This window comes from Pagrus pagrus (assembly GCF_965226575.1).
Source record: "Pagrus pagrus genome assembly, chromosome: 17".
Lineage (NCBI taxonomy): Eukaryota > Metazoa > Chordata > Actinopteri > Spariformes > Sparidae > Pagrus > Pagrus pagrus.
In genome coordinates this window covers 25,957,287-25,971,467 of record NC_140201.1, presented here as the reverse complement: position 1 = coordinate 25,971,467, position 14,181 = coordinate 25,957,287, and the positions used below count along the sequence as shown (strand labels likewise).

Below are 14,181 nucleotides of genomic sequence, written 5' to 3'. Positions count from 1 at the left end.
AGTCCCGCCCTTACGTGTCGAGGGTAGAGATCCAAGTATTTCCATTAGTATAAGTATTATCATTTCAATACAAATGCTAATCAAAATCCCACAACATTCAGACAATACTGTCTGGCAGGCCTATTATGCTCTCTACTTATCATACAAATAGGAACACATGCATCCCCCCAGAGTACTTACAGGTGCACATTCAAGACCATAACTCAGGATCATTTAGAAGTTAAAAACAAACAAGAAACTACAAAGATGCAGGGAGTTTCAAATACTGCTATAGATGATGGACTTTCAAATACCCCAAACAATTCATGTTTTTAATTATGGTCAAAGCAAAACTCAGTAAAAATTTAACAGAAAAAAACATATAAATAAAACACACATTTAGAGCTTATTTATTATCCATTTGGGAAGCAGTGACACAAAAAGGAGACAAAGTTGAACACTTTATTTGATTGAAACTGAATCATATAGTACTGTATAATATAACCATTTATAATACAAGTTATATAATATAATAATTTATAATATAAATTATATAATATAATCATTTATAAAATACAATTATATAATAAACATAATTGCATAATTAGTATCATAAATGATATATACTCTAATAATTTAGAGTATAAATTACATATGATATTGTTACAACTGAATTTGAGTAACTGAGTAACGTATATTGTTGGGGGTTGCAACAGCAAACAGCTATGGGTCACGAACTGAACTGATGACTGTCCAAGTGATGTATCTTCATCATTCACGGAAAGATGAATGGGAGACATCCTGGAATATATATAACAAAGGAAAGACAAATTATTACTTCCACGTGTAAGACATCCTCTCATGTCACTCTTTATCATTGAATGTATTCCAAAATAACTAAATATGTACATGTTCTAGACATTCTAATCAGATCAGATCTTTGTTATTGTTATAGTCACATAGTGTGTAAAATAGTGTTTGTCTGCAACTGTTTACGTGTGTTGAAACCTAGCCTGCTTATTGTACATCCTACCCTGCTGTTTGTTGTATTCGACCTCTTATTCGTCAGTCATGAGGCAACGTCAAGTTCCTCGGTTACTGATTGGCTGGGGGGCGGGGGAACCACAACAGAGAGTGGCGCAAGAGTGTGTGGAGCAGTTCGTCGGTGTCCTCCGGTTCACCGTCTCCCCCCTTTTACAGGAACGTTACGGATGCACACGTGCTATGGTAAGAGTCATATTGAAGCCACGAAGCACACTGTATTGTCGTCATTTCTATGTTAAATTAAATGCAGTGCGTTCAGATTGTCTAAGCGTAGTGTGCGTTTTCGGCAAAGCTATCAAACAAGCTACCGCCGAGCTAGCGGCTGTGTATTCAGGACTCCAGAAGCTTTGGCGCTCACATTCAGCAACTGGGTGATCAGTCAGTGGCATGCTTTGATGTCAACAAGGTTATAAACGTGAGAAAATGAAACGGCTAAGTAGCGCTAGCTTCGGTAGCTAATCAGGGCACGCCATGCGCGTTAGCTGTAGACTGAGGCTTTATGACGTCACACAGTAAAGTCAGTGACCTTAGTCGTATAGTTCCCAACAGTATTGTGTTCAGTGGCCGGTGTGATATAAGTAGCTCATATAGCCTACGGTGAGCCGTTTGTTGGTGAGTAGCCTTATCACGTGTTATTTTGTGTATCAATAATTCATTTAGTTTTTTCGCAGTTGTAGTTGCGTTGTTTGCTACTGTGTTATTTTTTGGCTGTGATCAGTAGGCCATATGAGGGGGGGATGCCGTCCCCCTTGTTAGCAAAATTACCAAAAAGCATCCCCCTTGTTAACTTGCCATCACTCTCCATCCGCTAGTGGCAGATAGTGTGTTACAAATCACAGGCGGCCACGATCAGCTCCGGCGCACAGTGAAGTCAAGCCGTGCACGGCTGTATTGCGTTCTGGCTGCCTGGTCTATTTTTTACGGAAGCCGCATCAAGCTGCACAGAGCAGATCGCGCCGGCAGGAAGTCAGAGACACAGGAACGACAGAGCATCCGACAAATCTTCAAAATAAAACACCCTGTGCAGACTCCCGATTGTATAAGACCGAAAAATTACCAGATCAACAAAAGGTTGCAATTTATGTTAGTGTGTCATTTCAGAACATGGTGGCTGTGTTATGTTGGCAGTTGTCATTATTGTGCTGGTTTATAGTTCAACCATTTGTGAGGTAGCTGTTACATTTCCTGACACCAGCTGTTTTATCCCACATTGAAGCGCACTCTGCTGGACAAACTATGTCATTACACCAATTTTAAATTGCCCCAAGCATGTTTTTCTGCATTATAGTTTTTAAATATAAGGTTTTCATATCAGTGCATATTGAACAATATATACGCCGATATCGAAATATCTGTGATAGGCCAATATAAAAATAATATATAAATCAGCCAATATAAAATCAGCCTACCGATAAATCGGTCGGGCTCTACTATTTTGCACAATGTTCAATGTGTGTCCTTCAAGGAATTTAGATGGTTAAGAATTCCAAGGGTTCATGTAACTTAAAATGACCCTGCTTGTAGTGTATTGTGAGAAACATGAGAAAACCCTGCCTGAATAAACTCAGTCCACTGCATGCAATTTAAAGGTGTATTTACTCATTACTTTAATACAGTTATAAAAAGACAATTGTAGTAGGAACAGAAGGAAGATAACTGGATAAAATGGAATTGTAGAATTAGAAATGCTTTGCTTATCCCTATCAAATAATGAGCAGTACTCACGTGACGTTGCAGGACTGTTTTCCCTCCGATGGTGAACGATGATCCCGAATCCATGATCAGCAGTGCTGGCTTCATTGTTGACATCTACCCGGTGCCTGCTGTTGTAATCACATTGATATGCGACGGGAAGCATCCGTAGTGTAACCAATACGTGGATTTACCAGGGTTTTGGTAGCAATTTACTACCGAGCCAGTTTTTTCACAATTATTAATATCTGAACTGAAATGCATCAACTTCATCTTCGCACTGGATACAAATGCCGGGAGTGCAAACCATAGATATACACATTGCCATCAACATACAACAACAACTGTATGACCTTAAGTCTTTATCAATAGATTGAAATAAAAATAAAAAACAAAAATATATTCCCCTCTTTCTTTGTGAAAATAAATGATCATGTTCACATTCTCTATAAACAATTACATAATTATTTTTTGTCTTTACAAAGGCGCCGGACAAGATGCTACTTGTCTCTTTGAATACAAAGTCTCTTTCTCAACCCGCAAGAACAATTCAACATCGGACAGTCTTCAACTCAAAATGAAAGGAATCCTTCGTTCGTCCTTTAATTGTCAGTTCAGTGCTGGCCGGCAGAACATATATAGAGCTCTATATGTACAGTGTGAGGTGATGTTTTGCCTGAAAATATCAGACGGGGTCCAAGACATGGCAGGTGGCAGCTGTCCTCCCAGTAGCCACAGGAAAAGCACAGTCTCTGCTCCACTGACCACCCACTAGCAAGGAAACATCGTATAAATAACTGAAATGAAGGCAGGCTAATACAGAGTACTGACGAGCAGGACACACACGTGAACTACACAGCAGTAACGATCTTCAGAGCCCGCGATCCCTGCCTGAAGCACCGTACCGTTGGCTGTCGTCACGCTGCCGTAATATGACACCGTCTTGAACTTGAAGGGCACTACACAAAAACAATATCAACCGAAAACATCAGCTGACTGAAACTACAGCTGGGTTACAGTAGCGCTAAACTTTTCTCACATCAGTCTCCCCGCACCAAATGTCTGAACCATTGCTTGTATCTGTGGTCACAATGTTGGAGTCTAACACTGTCATAATGTCATTACACACAGACATGTCTTTGTGTCTGTTTATCACTCTTGTCTGCCTCTGCACAGAATGCGTAGCGACTCAGCCATTGAGAAAGATCACCAACTGCAAGAGCTGACACCAGAGAGCCTAATGTCTTCATCAAGAGACATCAAGCGCTGGCAGGAGTAAAGCTTGATTTATGCTTCTGCGTCGCGGCGACGGCGGAGCTACGTCGTCGACGCAGACCCCTACGCGGACCCTGCGCCGTAGCCTGACGTGCGCCTCCAAAAAATCCTGACTACGCGTCACGTCGATGCGTCGAGTCGCGAACGGCAAGGACTGTGATTGGTCCGCTCAGAACGTCATTTCCGGCAGCTGCTTTTCCGGTCAACAGTATAACAACACCGCCATTTTTAAAGTTTTTGTGGTACGAGCGGCACGGAAAAATGGACCAGGTAGACGAGAAAATCATCGAGGAGGTCAGAAGGTATGACCATCTGTACAACTCGTCTTCGAGACATTATAAGGATTGCCAAATGGCAAACAACTCCTGGCGGGAAATTTCGCAGAACACGGGGCTGGAGGTAGCCGAATGTATGAAGAAGTGGAAGAACCTCCGCGACAAATATGTTCGGCTCCGTAAAAAAATGGCCACAAGAAGCGGCGACCCAGGCGGCCAAAAAGTGCCTGCTTTTTACCATTTTATGTCGTGGCTGGCACCACATGTGAAGCACCGTGAAACGGACTTCAATTACGAGGCAAAGGTATGTGTGTACGTGTGCTTATGTGCAAACAACATGTAATATTTACTATTGGTTGTAATCAAACACATGAACTAACAAAGCATTCACTCTTGTTTTAAAAACAGACGTCGTCCAGTTCGGCAGAGAGCGACACGGCCTCATCTGCGCCATTGTCTCCCCGGCCTTCCACACCAGAATCGCCAGCTCCTGCATCTCCTGGTCCTGCTCCTCGTGCTCCCTCTGCATCTCCTGCTCCATCTGCATCTCCTGCTCCCCCTGCATCTCCTGCTCCTCCTGCATCTTTTGCCCCTGGTGAGTCCCCCTTGTCTCGGCCGAAAAGAAAGAGGGACCAGCAGGATGAGTGGTTTGTGAAACAGTTGGCAAACTTGGAGGAACGCAGAATGGAGCTACAGCAGAAAATACAGCAGGGGACTGATGAGTGCTCCAGGTTCGGGCAAACAGTGGCCGACCTGCTCCGAAGAGTGTCAGAGGACCTGAGACCAGATATCATGTTTAAGGTCTATGCACTCATCCATGAGAGTAGAAACTAGTCGAACTCAAAAAAAAAAAAAAAAAAATGTAAATAGTTTTGTTTGTTTTTGTGTGGTTTGAGTGCACTTTGCTGTGACTTTTTATATCGTACTTAACTTTGCTGTGATTCTTTAAATTGTACTTATATATATTTCATATTCTACTATTTATTATTGAAGAATAAAACAAGTTTGTTTTCAAAGAGTTGTTTTGATGTTTATTTTCAACAACATAGACAGTTTACACACCATCATTACATTGTGCACATCACTGATTGAGTCTGCCTCGGCAAACCATCTCATTTTGCCATGGCACTGTTCCTTGAGGTGACTGAAAGAAAGCCATCAGGTCATTTCGAACAGCCAAGGCAGCTCTGGTGAAACGGGCCTTGGACATCTGTGTGGGATCCACAGGTTCGACGAGGTTGGAGTCATTGGCCACCACTTTTCTCCACTCACCAGGCTGCACCGATCCAGAACTGTCACTGTCCACAAAATTCGGCGGGATGTATCTGCTGCCTGGGGTGCTCACTTCATCGGTGTAGGTGAGGTAGTTGTGTAGGACTACACAGGCTTTGACAACATCCACAGCTTTTTCTGGAAGGAACTCTATTGGTCTCCCAAGAATTCTCCACCGCGCAGTCATGATGCCGAATGTGTTTTCAATTACCCGCCTGGCCCTGGAGTGGCGATAGTTGTAGACCTGCTTGTCCATGCTCATGCCTAGTCCTGTATAGAAAAGCACAATAAATTATTATACATTAATAACTATATATATTATACATACATGTGTATGTATGTATGTATGTACAAACATTATATGTGCGTGTGTATGTATATATATATATATATATATATATATGTGTGTGTGTGTGTATGTATATATATATATATATGTATATATATATATACACATACACACACACACATATATATATATACAAATATATATATACTTATATTTTTATATATATATATGCACACACTACACTATATACTATATACAGCTACATACCAGGAAAGGGACGCATCATGTTGCAGTGCAGGGGAAAGGCAGCATCAGCAACAATGACATGAGGGATCTGGACTGCGGTCCCTGGAAGTTTAGCTGGTGGGGGCAGATTGAGTTTATGGTCGAGCAGCATTGACCCAAACTCGCTCTCTTTGAAAATGCCACCATCGCTCTCTCTGCCATATCCTCCCACGTCCACCATTGTGAAACGGTATCTGTAAAACACATAAATTCAGAGCATGTTGTTAGTGTGGTTACTGTGGATTTGTACACAGGTATAACATGGACTCAGATCAAACGAACACGTTTTAAATTGTTTAGCTCGGTTACCTGGCATCGCATGTTGCCATCAGCACAATGGAGTGACTCCCTTTGTAGTTGAAGTAGTCGCTTCCTGCATGTGGCGGTGCTTTTACGGTAACATGTTTACCATCGAGGCTTCCAACGCAGTTTGGGAAGTTCCACAGCCGCCAGTAATCTGCTGCCATGGCTTCCCACTGGCTGGTTGAAGGACATGGCAAAAACTCGGGCTGAAGGGCTGTCCACAATGCTTTGCAGACCTCGGACAAAGCGCTGGACACAGTGCTCGACGCCAGTTTGTAGCTAGCCGCCACAGCTTGCTGGCTTCCACCCGAGGCTAAAATCCTCAGCGTCACCGCCAGTCTCTGGGCGACATCAACAGGCATGCTGTGCGTTGTCTGGTGCGATATTAAAGGCTGTATACGGCGAAGAAGATCGTCAAATCTGCCCGTGGACATTCGAAAGTACCGAAAGTGCATTTCTTCATCCAGGTTTCTCAGTGGGCGAACCAGGGTGGCAAATTCACCCGTTCTCAGCCTCGACTGATTCAGTGGTCGGACAGACCACCTCCGCAATTGTCTTCTGCGTCGCCTGCGCTTCAACATTTGTAATAACAGCATTTGTTGTTCAATATCCACGAGCTCCATCTCCAAAATCATCCGCTCCATCTCAGTTGCCATTGTTTACTGTCTGACCGGAAGAAAACCAAGGAATCCGATATGAACCCCCCGAAACCAAACAAAGACACAGCCACACCCCTCGCGGCTTGGCGGTGAATTGCAGAACAACGCGTTCCCTCGACGCAGAACTTCGAATGCTCAATGACGGCGTAGGGTCGACGACGTAGCTGCGCCGTCGGTGCGACGCAGAAGCATAAACTAGGCTTAAGTGTCAGAGTTTCTGTAAGAATATAGTTTAACAGTTTTTCCATGTGTGTTGGTTGCAAAAAAGTCTGTGATTCTAAAGTGCATCATTGTTTACAGCAAATCTCGAGGAGCCACAAGAGAGCAAAGCTGTAGGAAATAAAGACTTTGAATATGTCCTCGCTACATCATGTAGATATTACCTGTGAGGGGCAGCACATGTCCTGCAGGTTCGACGCACACGGTAATATATACAGTACCATACCACGGTGCCTAAATTGTCAGCCACAGGGTAATGCCCTGTACTTAATATACGTGTCATTACTTTTCAGCCGTTATTGTGTCACTCACTCTGTCGCTAATACTCGGTGCACGTGCATTGAATGTTGAAATGGGTTAATCTAACAATTATAGGCTTTTACTTTGAAAGTGGAATTGTCAAATCCAACCTGTTACACTACACAGGTTACACATGTACGTTATGGCACATGTGTTTTGGAGACTGATTTTGCTATTTAGTTTTTTCCCTCTACAGGTTTTGCTGTGGAGTGTCTGCTCAGGGCCAAGTTGAGTGTGACCACAAGACTGATGGGTCCTGCTACCTTTGTTTCTATGTGATGAACAAACATCTAACACTCAGACCTTTCCTGTCTTTTGTTACAGATGGCGACAATTGATCACGAAACTCCATTTGGAAATGTCTTATTTGTTCTTAAACACTGCTGTTAAATGTTTGTTTGTCTGTCCACCACAGGGTGGCTGTGGGTAACTGTGACGTCACTACTTTGGTGTGAGCGCCATCCTTGGGACACGCTACTTCAGGTCGTCCTTCGGTCCGTGAGGAGAAACCCAAGAGAGACATGGGAAAATTATGCATCTGACTGTTGGTGGAAATAAAAACATACAGTATTTTATAAGATTTTTCACCGCGTGTGAGATCGTTGCTTACTTCCTAGTTATACAAAAGAACATTATACAAGAAAAGATGACGGTTCAGATTTCTTTGGAATGAAATGCAGTCTAATCGATATTTTTGTTATTTGGATTACTTTTGAAATGAAATGGTGTCTTTAAACCCAACTACATTTAGGTGCTCAGTAAACTTTGAAGTTCAGTGGACACTCCTTAATGCAACAAGCCACAAACTGTGTTTATTGCCAGAATTGGGACTCTTCTTGGAGGGCATTGTTGCAATGGACACTGGGGACAGTTGACCCTGTGTTTCCAGTGTAATTTTGTGATTAAAAATTATGCCCCTTGATTATTATTTTACTGCATTACTGTATTGTAACATCTAAATAAAATCTGATCACTCTGACTAATCTTTATTGTTTATATAATACTTTTACATACAGTATATACTTCTATAGTTTGACTTTTATTCAGATTGTACTGTATTGTAACATCTAAATAAAATCTGATCACTCTGACTAATCTTTATTGTTTATATAATACTTTTACATACAGTATATACTTCTATAGTTTGACTTTTATTCAGATTGTACTGTATTGTAACATCTATATAAAATCTGATCATTCTGACTAATCTTTATAGGTATTATTGTTTATATAGTACTTTTATATACAGTATATACTTCTACATTTTGACTTTTATTCAGATTGTTCCTGTTAGGCTATGATGCATGAAAAATCAATTAGTGTGAGGGGACACTACTGAAGTGGTACAGCTCTGCTGGAGGTTCCCTCTGCCGGCCCGGAAAGGGGCGCCCGGTGCCACCACGGTAACGACGTTGTCAAACGACATATCAAGACGACACGTAGTAACGACGCATAGCAACGACACATCGAGACGACACGTAGTAACGACGTAGAGTAACGACACATCGAGACGACACGTAGTAACGACGTACAGCAACGACGCATCGAGACGACACGTAGTAACGACGTACAGTAACGACACATCGAGACGACACGTAGTAACGACGTATAGTAACGACGCATAGCAACGACACATCGAGACGACACGTAGTAACGACGTACAGTAACGACACGTAGTAACGACACGTAGTAACGACACGTAGTAACGACGTACAGTAACGACACATCGAGACGACACGTAGTAACGACGCATAGCAACGACACATCGAGACGACACGTAGTAACGACGTACAGTAACGACGCATCGAGACGACACGTAACGACGTATAGTAACGACGCATAGCAACGACACATCGAGACGACACGTAGTAACGACGTACAGTAACGACACATCGAGACGACACGTAGTAACGACGTACAGTAACGACACATCGAGACGACACGTAGTAACGACGCATAGCAACGACGTTGTCAAACGACACATCAAGACGACACGTAGTAACGACATATAGTAACGACGTTGTCAAACGACACATCAAGACGACATGTAGTAACGACATGTAGTAACGACGCATAGCAACGACACATCAAGACGACACGCCATAACACACATCACAATGACACTGTCAAACAACACATCACAACACACATCATAACAACACTTTTTCAAATGACACATCGTGACGACACGACGTAATGACAAAGTCAAATGACACAAGGACAGTTCAACGTTTAATAGACATAGACAAACGTCTTCTCACATGTTCAGTAGACATAGACAGTGCGCATGGCGACATATTTTTGGCACAAATGGAACCCCATAGGTTAGAAGCGATAAAATTTCAATATCCTAATTCATTGTCTCAATTCACCGTCATGTTTTAAAAGAGTGCTGATATGACAAATAAACGTTTCGTATCATTAACATTATCGTGAATCCTACGGCCAGTAAGCCCAACGTTGATAACTTCACATGTAATGTTGGCTCAGCCTCATATTTACACCCACGGTTAGCGTTAGCTCATGTGCTAAACGGCCAAAGTAACACAAACTACACTGTTTTTTAAATACTTACAGTTCCATCACTGACAGCGGGTATGGATCCATCTTTCAAGGGACAATCTCGTTGCCAGTCCAGCGTTGTACTGACCCTGGCTGCTGAAACAGTCCGGTGTGAAGTGACTGGCACAGACCATAACGCTTCTGCTCACTGAAGCTGGGACCCTGATAAATAAAAAGTAGCCTCTTCGCTCTGATATCCTCTTTGGTAGGGAGGCGATGTAGCGAAACATGAGGATCCGTGCATCCGACGACAGAGCAGCAGTGCTTGGCTTTCGGGTTGTACATGGAAGCGGTCAGGCTGTCGCGTACAAGTTAGCGAGGGGAAAAAAATGGCGGATCCTCGTTCAGGTAGCTGGCGTAATGTGGGAGGAGATACGCAAAGAGTATGCAAATCACCCGGACTGTTACGTCACAATCCGGGTGAAATCCAAACGGCTCGTTTAGAGACTCAATTCCTGACTCTGCCAGGTACAAAATATTGACTTAGTTGTCAAAACTCATGCTTAGGGGGTGGGGAGGCACTCCGGATACGCAAATATACATACTAAAGCAAGGAAAAAGTCAGTTTTGCATAATATGTCCCCTTTAATATCCAGAAAACTTACAAAAAAGCCCTTTCATCGTAATAAAAAACCTGTGGAGCAACTCAAGATTCCAAAAAATGACATGGCTAATTTTCAAAGAGCAGTGCAGCAGACAGATTGGGACAACATACTCACTGGGAGCAACACAGAAGCAGACAGCAAAATGTTTACAACCAAGTTACATAGCTTAGTTAAGGAGTTCACAAGAAGGGTCAAAGGAAAAACACAAAACAATGCACTCCCTTGGCTCAACACTGAAATATTTCATCTGATGAAGAAAAGAGACTGCACTGAAAAGATCGTTGAAGTCCAAGTTAGATAGTGGTAGGCATAAGTTCACCTCATTACGAAATAGAGTAATCCAAGAAATCAGAAAATCCAAATCCAATTTTTTCATAACAATTATCAATGAGGCAAAGAGTAACACAAAGCTGATCTGGGAACAGATTAAGAATGTTATGGGAATCAGTCACAGGCCTAGGAAACAGTTGAACAGCTGAACCTGAATGGTAAATTAATACAAGACCCAGCACAAATTGCCGTAGCCTTTAACCAATATTTCATCAACAATGGTAGAAGTCAACATGTTTCTGTGAACAATTATCGTTCTCCAACTCTCAACCTATGCACTGGTGTACCACAAGGATCAATACTTGGCCCGCTTCTGTTTAGTTTATATATTAATGATCTACCATCGGTTTGCCCGGAAATCAATACACTAATGTATGTGGACGACACAGTAGTATATGTACATGCCAGTACGAAACATCTGGCTGCTGCCAAACTCACCACAGCGATGGATCAAATTACCAACTGGCTAAACCGCTCCTGCCTCCAACTTAATCTCAATAAAACAGTGGGAATGTTCTTCACAAAAAGTCAATGTAACATTGTCTCGAATATCACAATCTCTGGTAAAATCATTAGTTAAATATCATTATCATTAAATCCCTTGCATCTCCTTGTAATGTTAGCTATCAAGATTGCCTATTCTGACAACCAACTGGGGACTACAGCCGGAAATTAGCCGTAAAGGCTATAGCTGCTTCTTTGACTGTTAAGTTTATTGAAGGGCACTGTCCGCATCATCATAAACAAATAAACTAAACTAAACTAAACTAAAAGTACACTGATGTGCAGTTTAGAATAAATGAACATTAAAGTAAACTGTTTTCAAGTATACTTAAATATGCTTATGACAAAGCAAAATTATAGTATATAGGGGTAGTATATACAAAAGATAAATGGATAAAGTCAGATGTCGTATGTTCTGTCTCTTGGGTGATGGTAGGCCTGGTTGACATGGCTGAAAAGTCTATCACAATGATGTATAAAGTTCATATGGGCTGTCACGATAATTGTTGACCATTTTTAATAACCTGTCCTATTTTTATCATTTTTAAAGACCAGGCAAAAAGCTGTCAAATTTAACCTCTTTATTTTGAATTCACCCACTTCATCAGGGCAAACAGGTTATAATTATGTTACCACAGCAATGAACAACACGCAAATAAAATCTCAAGTAAATAAAAATACTGCCATACCAGCGAGCAGACCTCATTATTCCACTCTGATGGTAATGGTTTGTGCTTGAGTTGTTCTCGCGGTTGGTTTGTAAAACACCCTGCCACCGGCAGAGCTGGTGCCGCAGATTGTGAGTCGTAGTTGCCCTGGTGGTCGTGCTGACCACTTTGGATGTTGGCTGCAGCTGCAGTTTCCCTGGGCCCATAGGCCGAGCAATCAGGCCAGGTGTCGGAGCAGCTGTGCCAGAGCCAGCCTGTCCACTCTACCTAACGAGCCTGGAGAGACTCCAGCAGTGAAGAACGGCTCTGAGGAGCAGCAGAAGACCACGGCTACAATGGCTACTTCTGTAACTACCTTTTAACACGTTTTGATGTACTCCTGAGTAGGGAGAGACTCAGAGTTTATGAGACGTCCTCTCGACATCCCATCATCTGGCATACACAACTCTCCCTCAACTTCTGGCGCCTAATCAAAAGGTGGGGGTGACTGAACCACTGGTGTTGCAACAGCAACTGAGGAAATCGTCATCCCTGGACCTGGCACAGAAGAGTGAGCAAAATAGGTTTTTCAACAAATTAATGTGACACAACTGCACTGACTTCTTCTGGTCAGTGGTTTATTATTATTGTTTATTATTATGGATGCCCATTAGTCACTGCCTCATATATATATATATATATATATATACAGTACAGACCAAAAGTTTGGACACACCTTCTCATTCAAAGAGTTTTCTTTATTTTCATGACTATGAAAATTGTAGATTCACACTGAAGGCATCAAAACTATGAATTAACACATGTGGAATTATATACTTAACAAAAAAGTGTGAAACAACTGAAAATATGTCTTATATTCTAGGTTCTTCAAAGTAGCCACCTTTTGCTTTGATTACTGCTTCGCACACTCTTGGCATTCTCTTGATGAGCTTCAAGAGGTAGTCACCTGAAATGGTCTTCCAACAGTCTTGAAGGAGTTCCCAGAGATGCTTAGCACTTGTTGGCCCTTTTGCCTTCACTCTGCGGTCCAGCTCACCCCAAACCATTCGATTGGGTTCAGGTCCGGTGACTGTGGAGGCCAGGTCATCTGGCGCAGCACCCCATCACTCTCCTTCTTGGTCAAATAGCCCTTACACAGCCTGGAGGTGTGTTTGGGGTCATTGTCCTGTTGAAAAATAAATGATGGTCCAACTAAACGCAAACCGGATGGAATAGCATGCCGCTGCAAGATGCTGTGGTAGCCATGCTGGTTCAGTATGCCTTCAATTTTGAATAAATCCCCAACAGTGTCACCAGCAAAGCACCCCCACACCATCACACCTCCTCCTCCATGCTTCACGGTGGGAACCAGGCATGTAGAGTCCATCCGTTCACCTTTTCTGCATCGCACAAAGACACGGTGGTTGGAACCAAAGATCTCAAATTTGGACTCATCAGACCAAAGCACAGATTTCCACTGGTCTAATGTCCATTCCTCGTGTTCTTTAGCCCAAACAAGTCTCTTCTGCTTGTTGCCTGTCCTTAGCAGTGGTTTCCTAGCAGCTATTCTACCATGAAGGCCTGATTCACACAGTCTCCTCTTAACAGTTGTTCTAGAGATGTGTCTGCTGCTAGAACTCTGTGTGGCATTGACCTGGTCTCTAATCTGAGCTGCTGTTAACCTGCGATTTCTGAGGCTGGTGACTCGGATGAACTTATCCTCCTCAGCAGAGGTGACTCTTGGTCTTCCTTTCCTGGGGCGGTCCTCATGTGAGCCAGTTTCTTTGTAGCGCTTGATGGTTTTTGCGACTGCACTTGGGGACACTTTCAAAGTTTTCCCAATTTTTCGGACTGACTGACCTTCATTTCTTAAAGTAATGATGGCCACTCGTTTTTCTTTACTTAGCTGCTTTTTTCTTGCCATATTACAAATTCTAACAG

The 14,181-nt window shown here is 42.5% G+C and overlaps 1 long non-coding RNA gene across 1 annotated transcript; it reads left to right on the top strand.

Annotated features, from left to right (window-relative positions):
• The first annotated feature begins 673 nt into the window (after positions 1-673).
• LOC311272703 lies at positions 674-8,753 on the top strand. Its single transcript, XR_014624589.1, has 3 exons — positions 674-1,206; positions 3,892-3,990; positions 8,008-8,753. It is a non-coding gene; the product is annotated as an uncharacterized lncRNA (long non-coding RNA).
• The last annotated feature ends 5,428 nt before the right edge of the window (positions 8,754-14,181 follow it).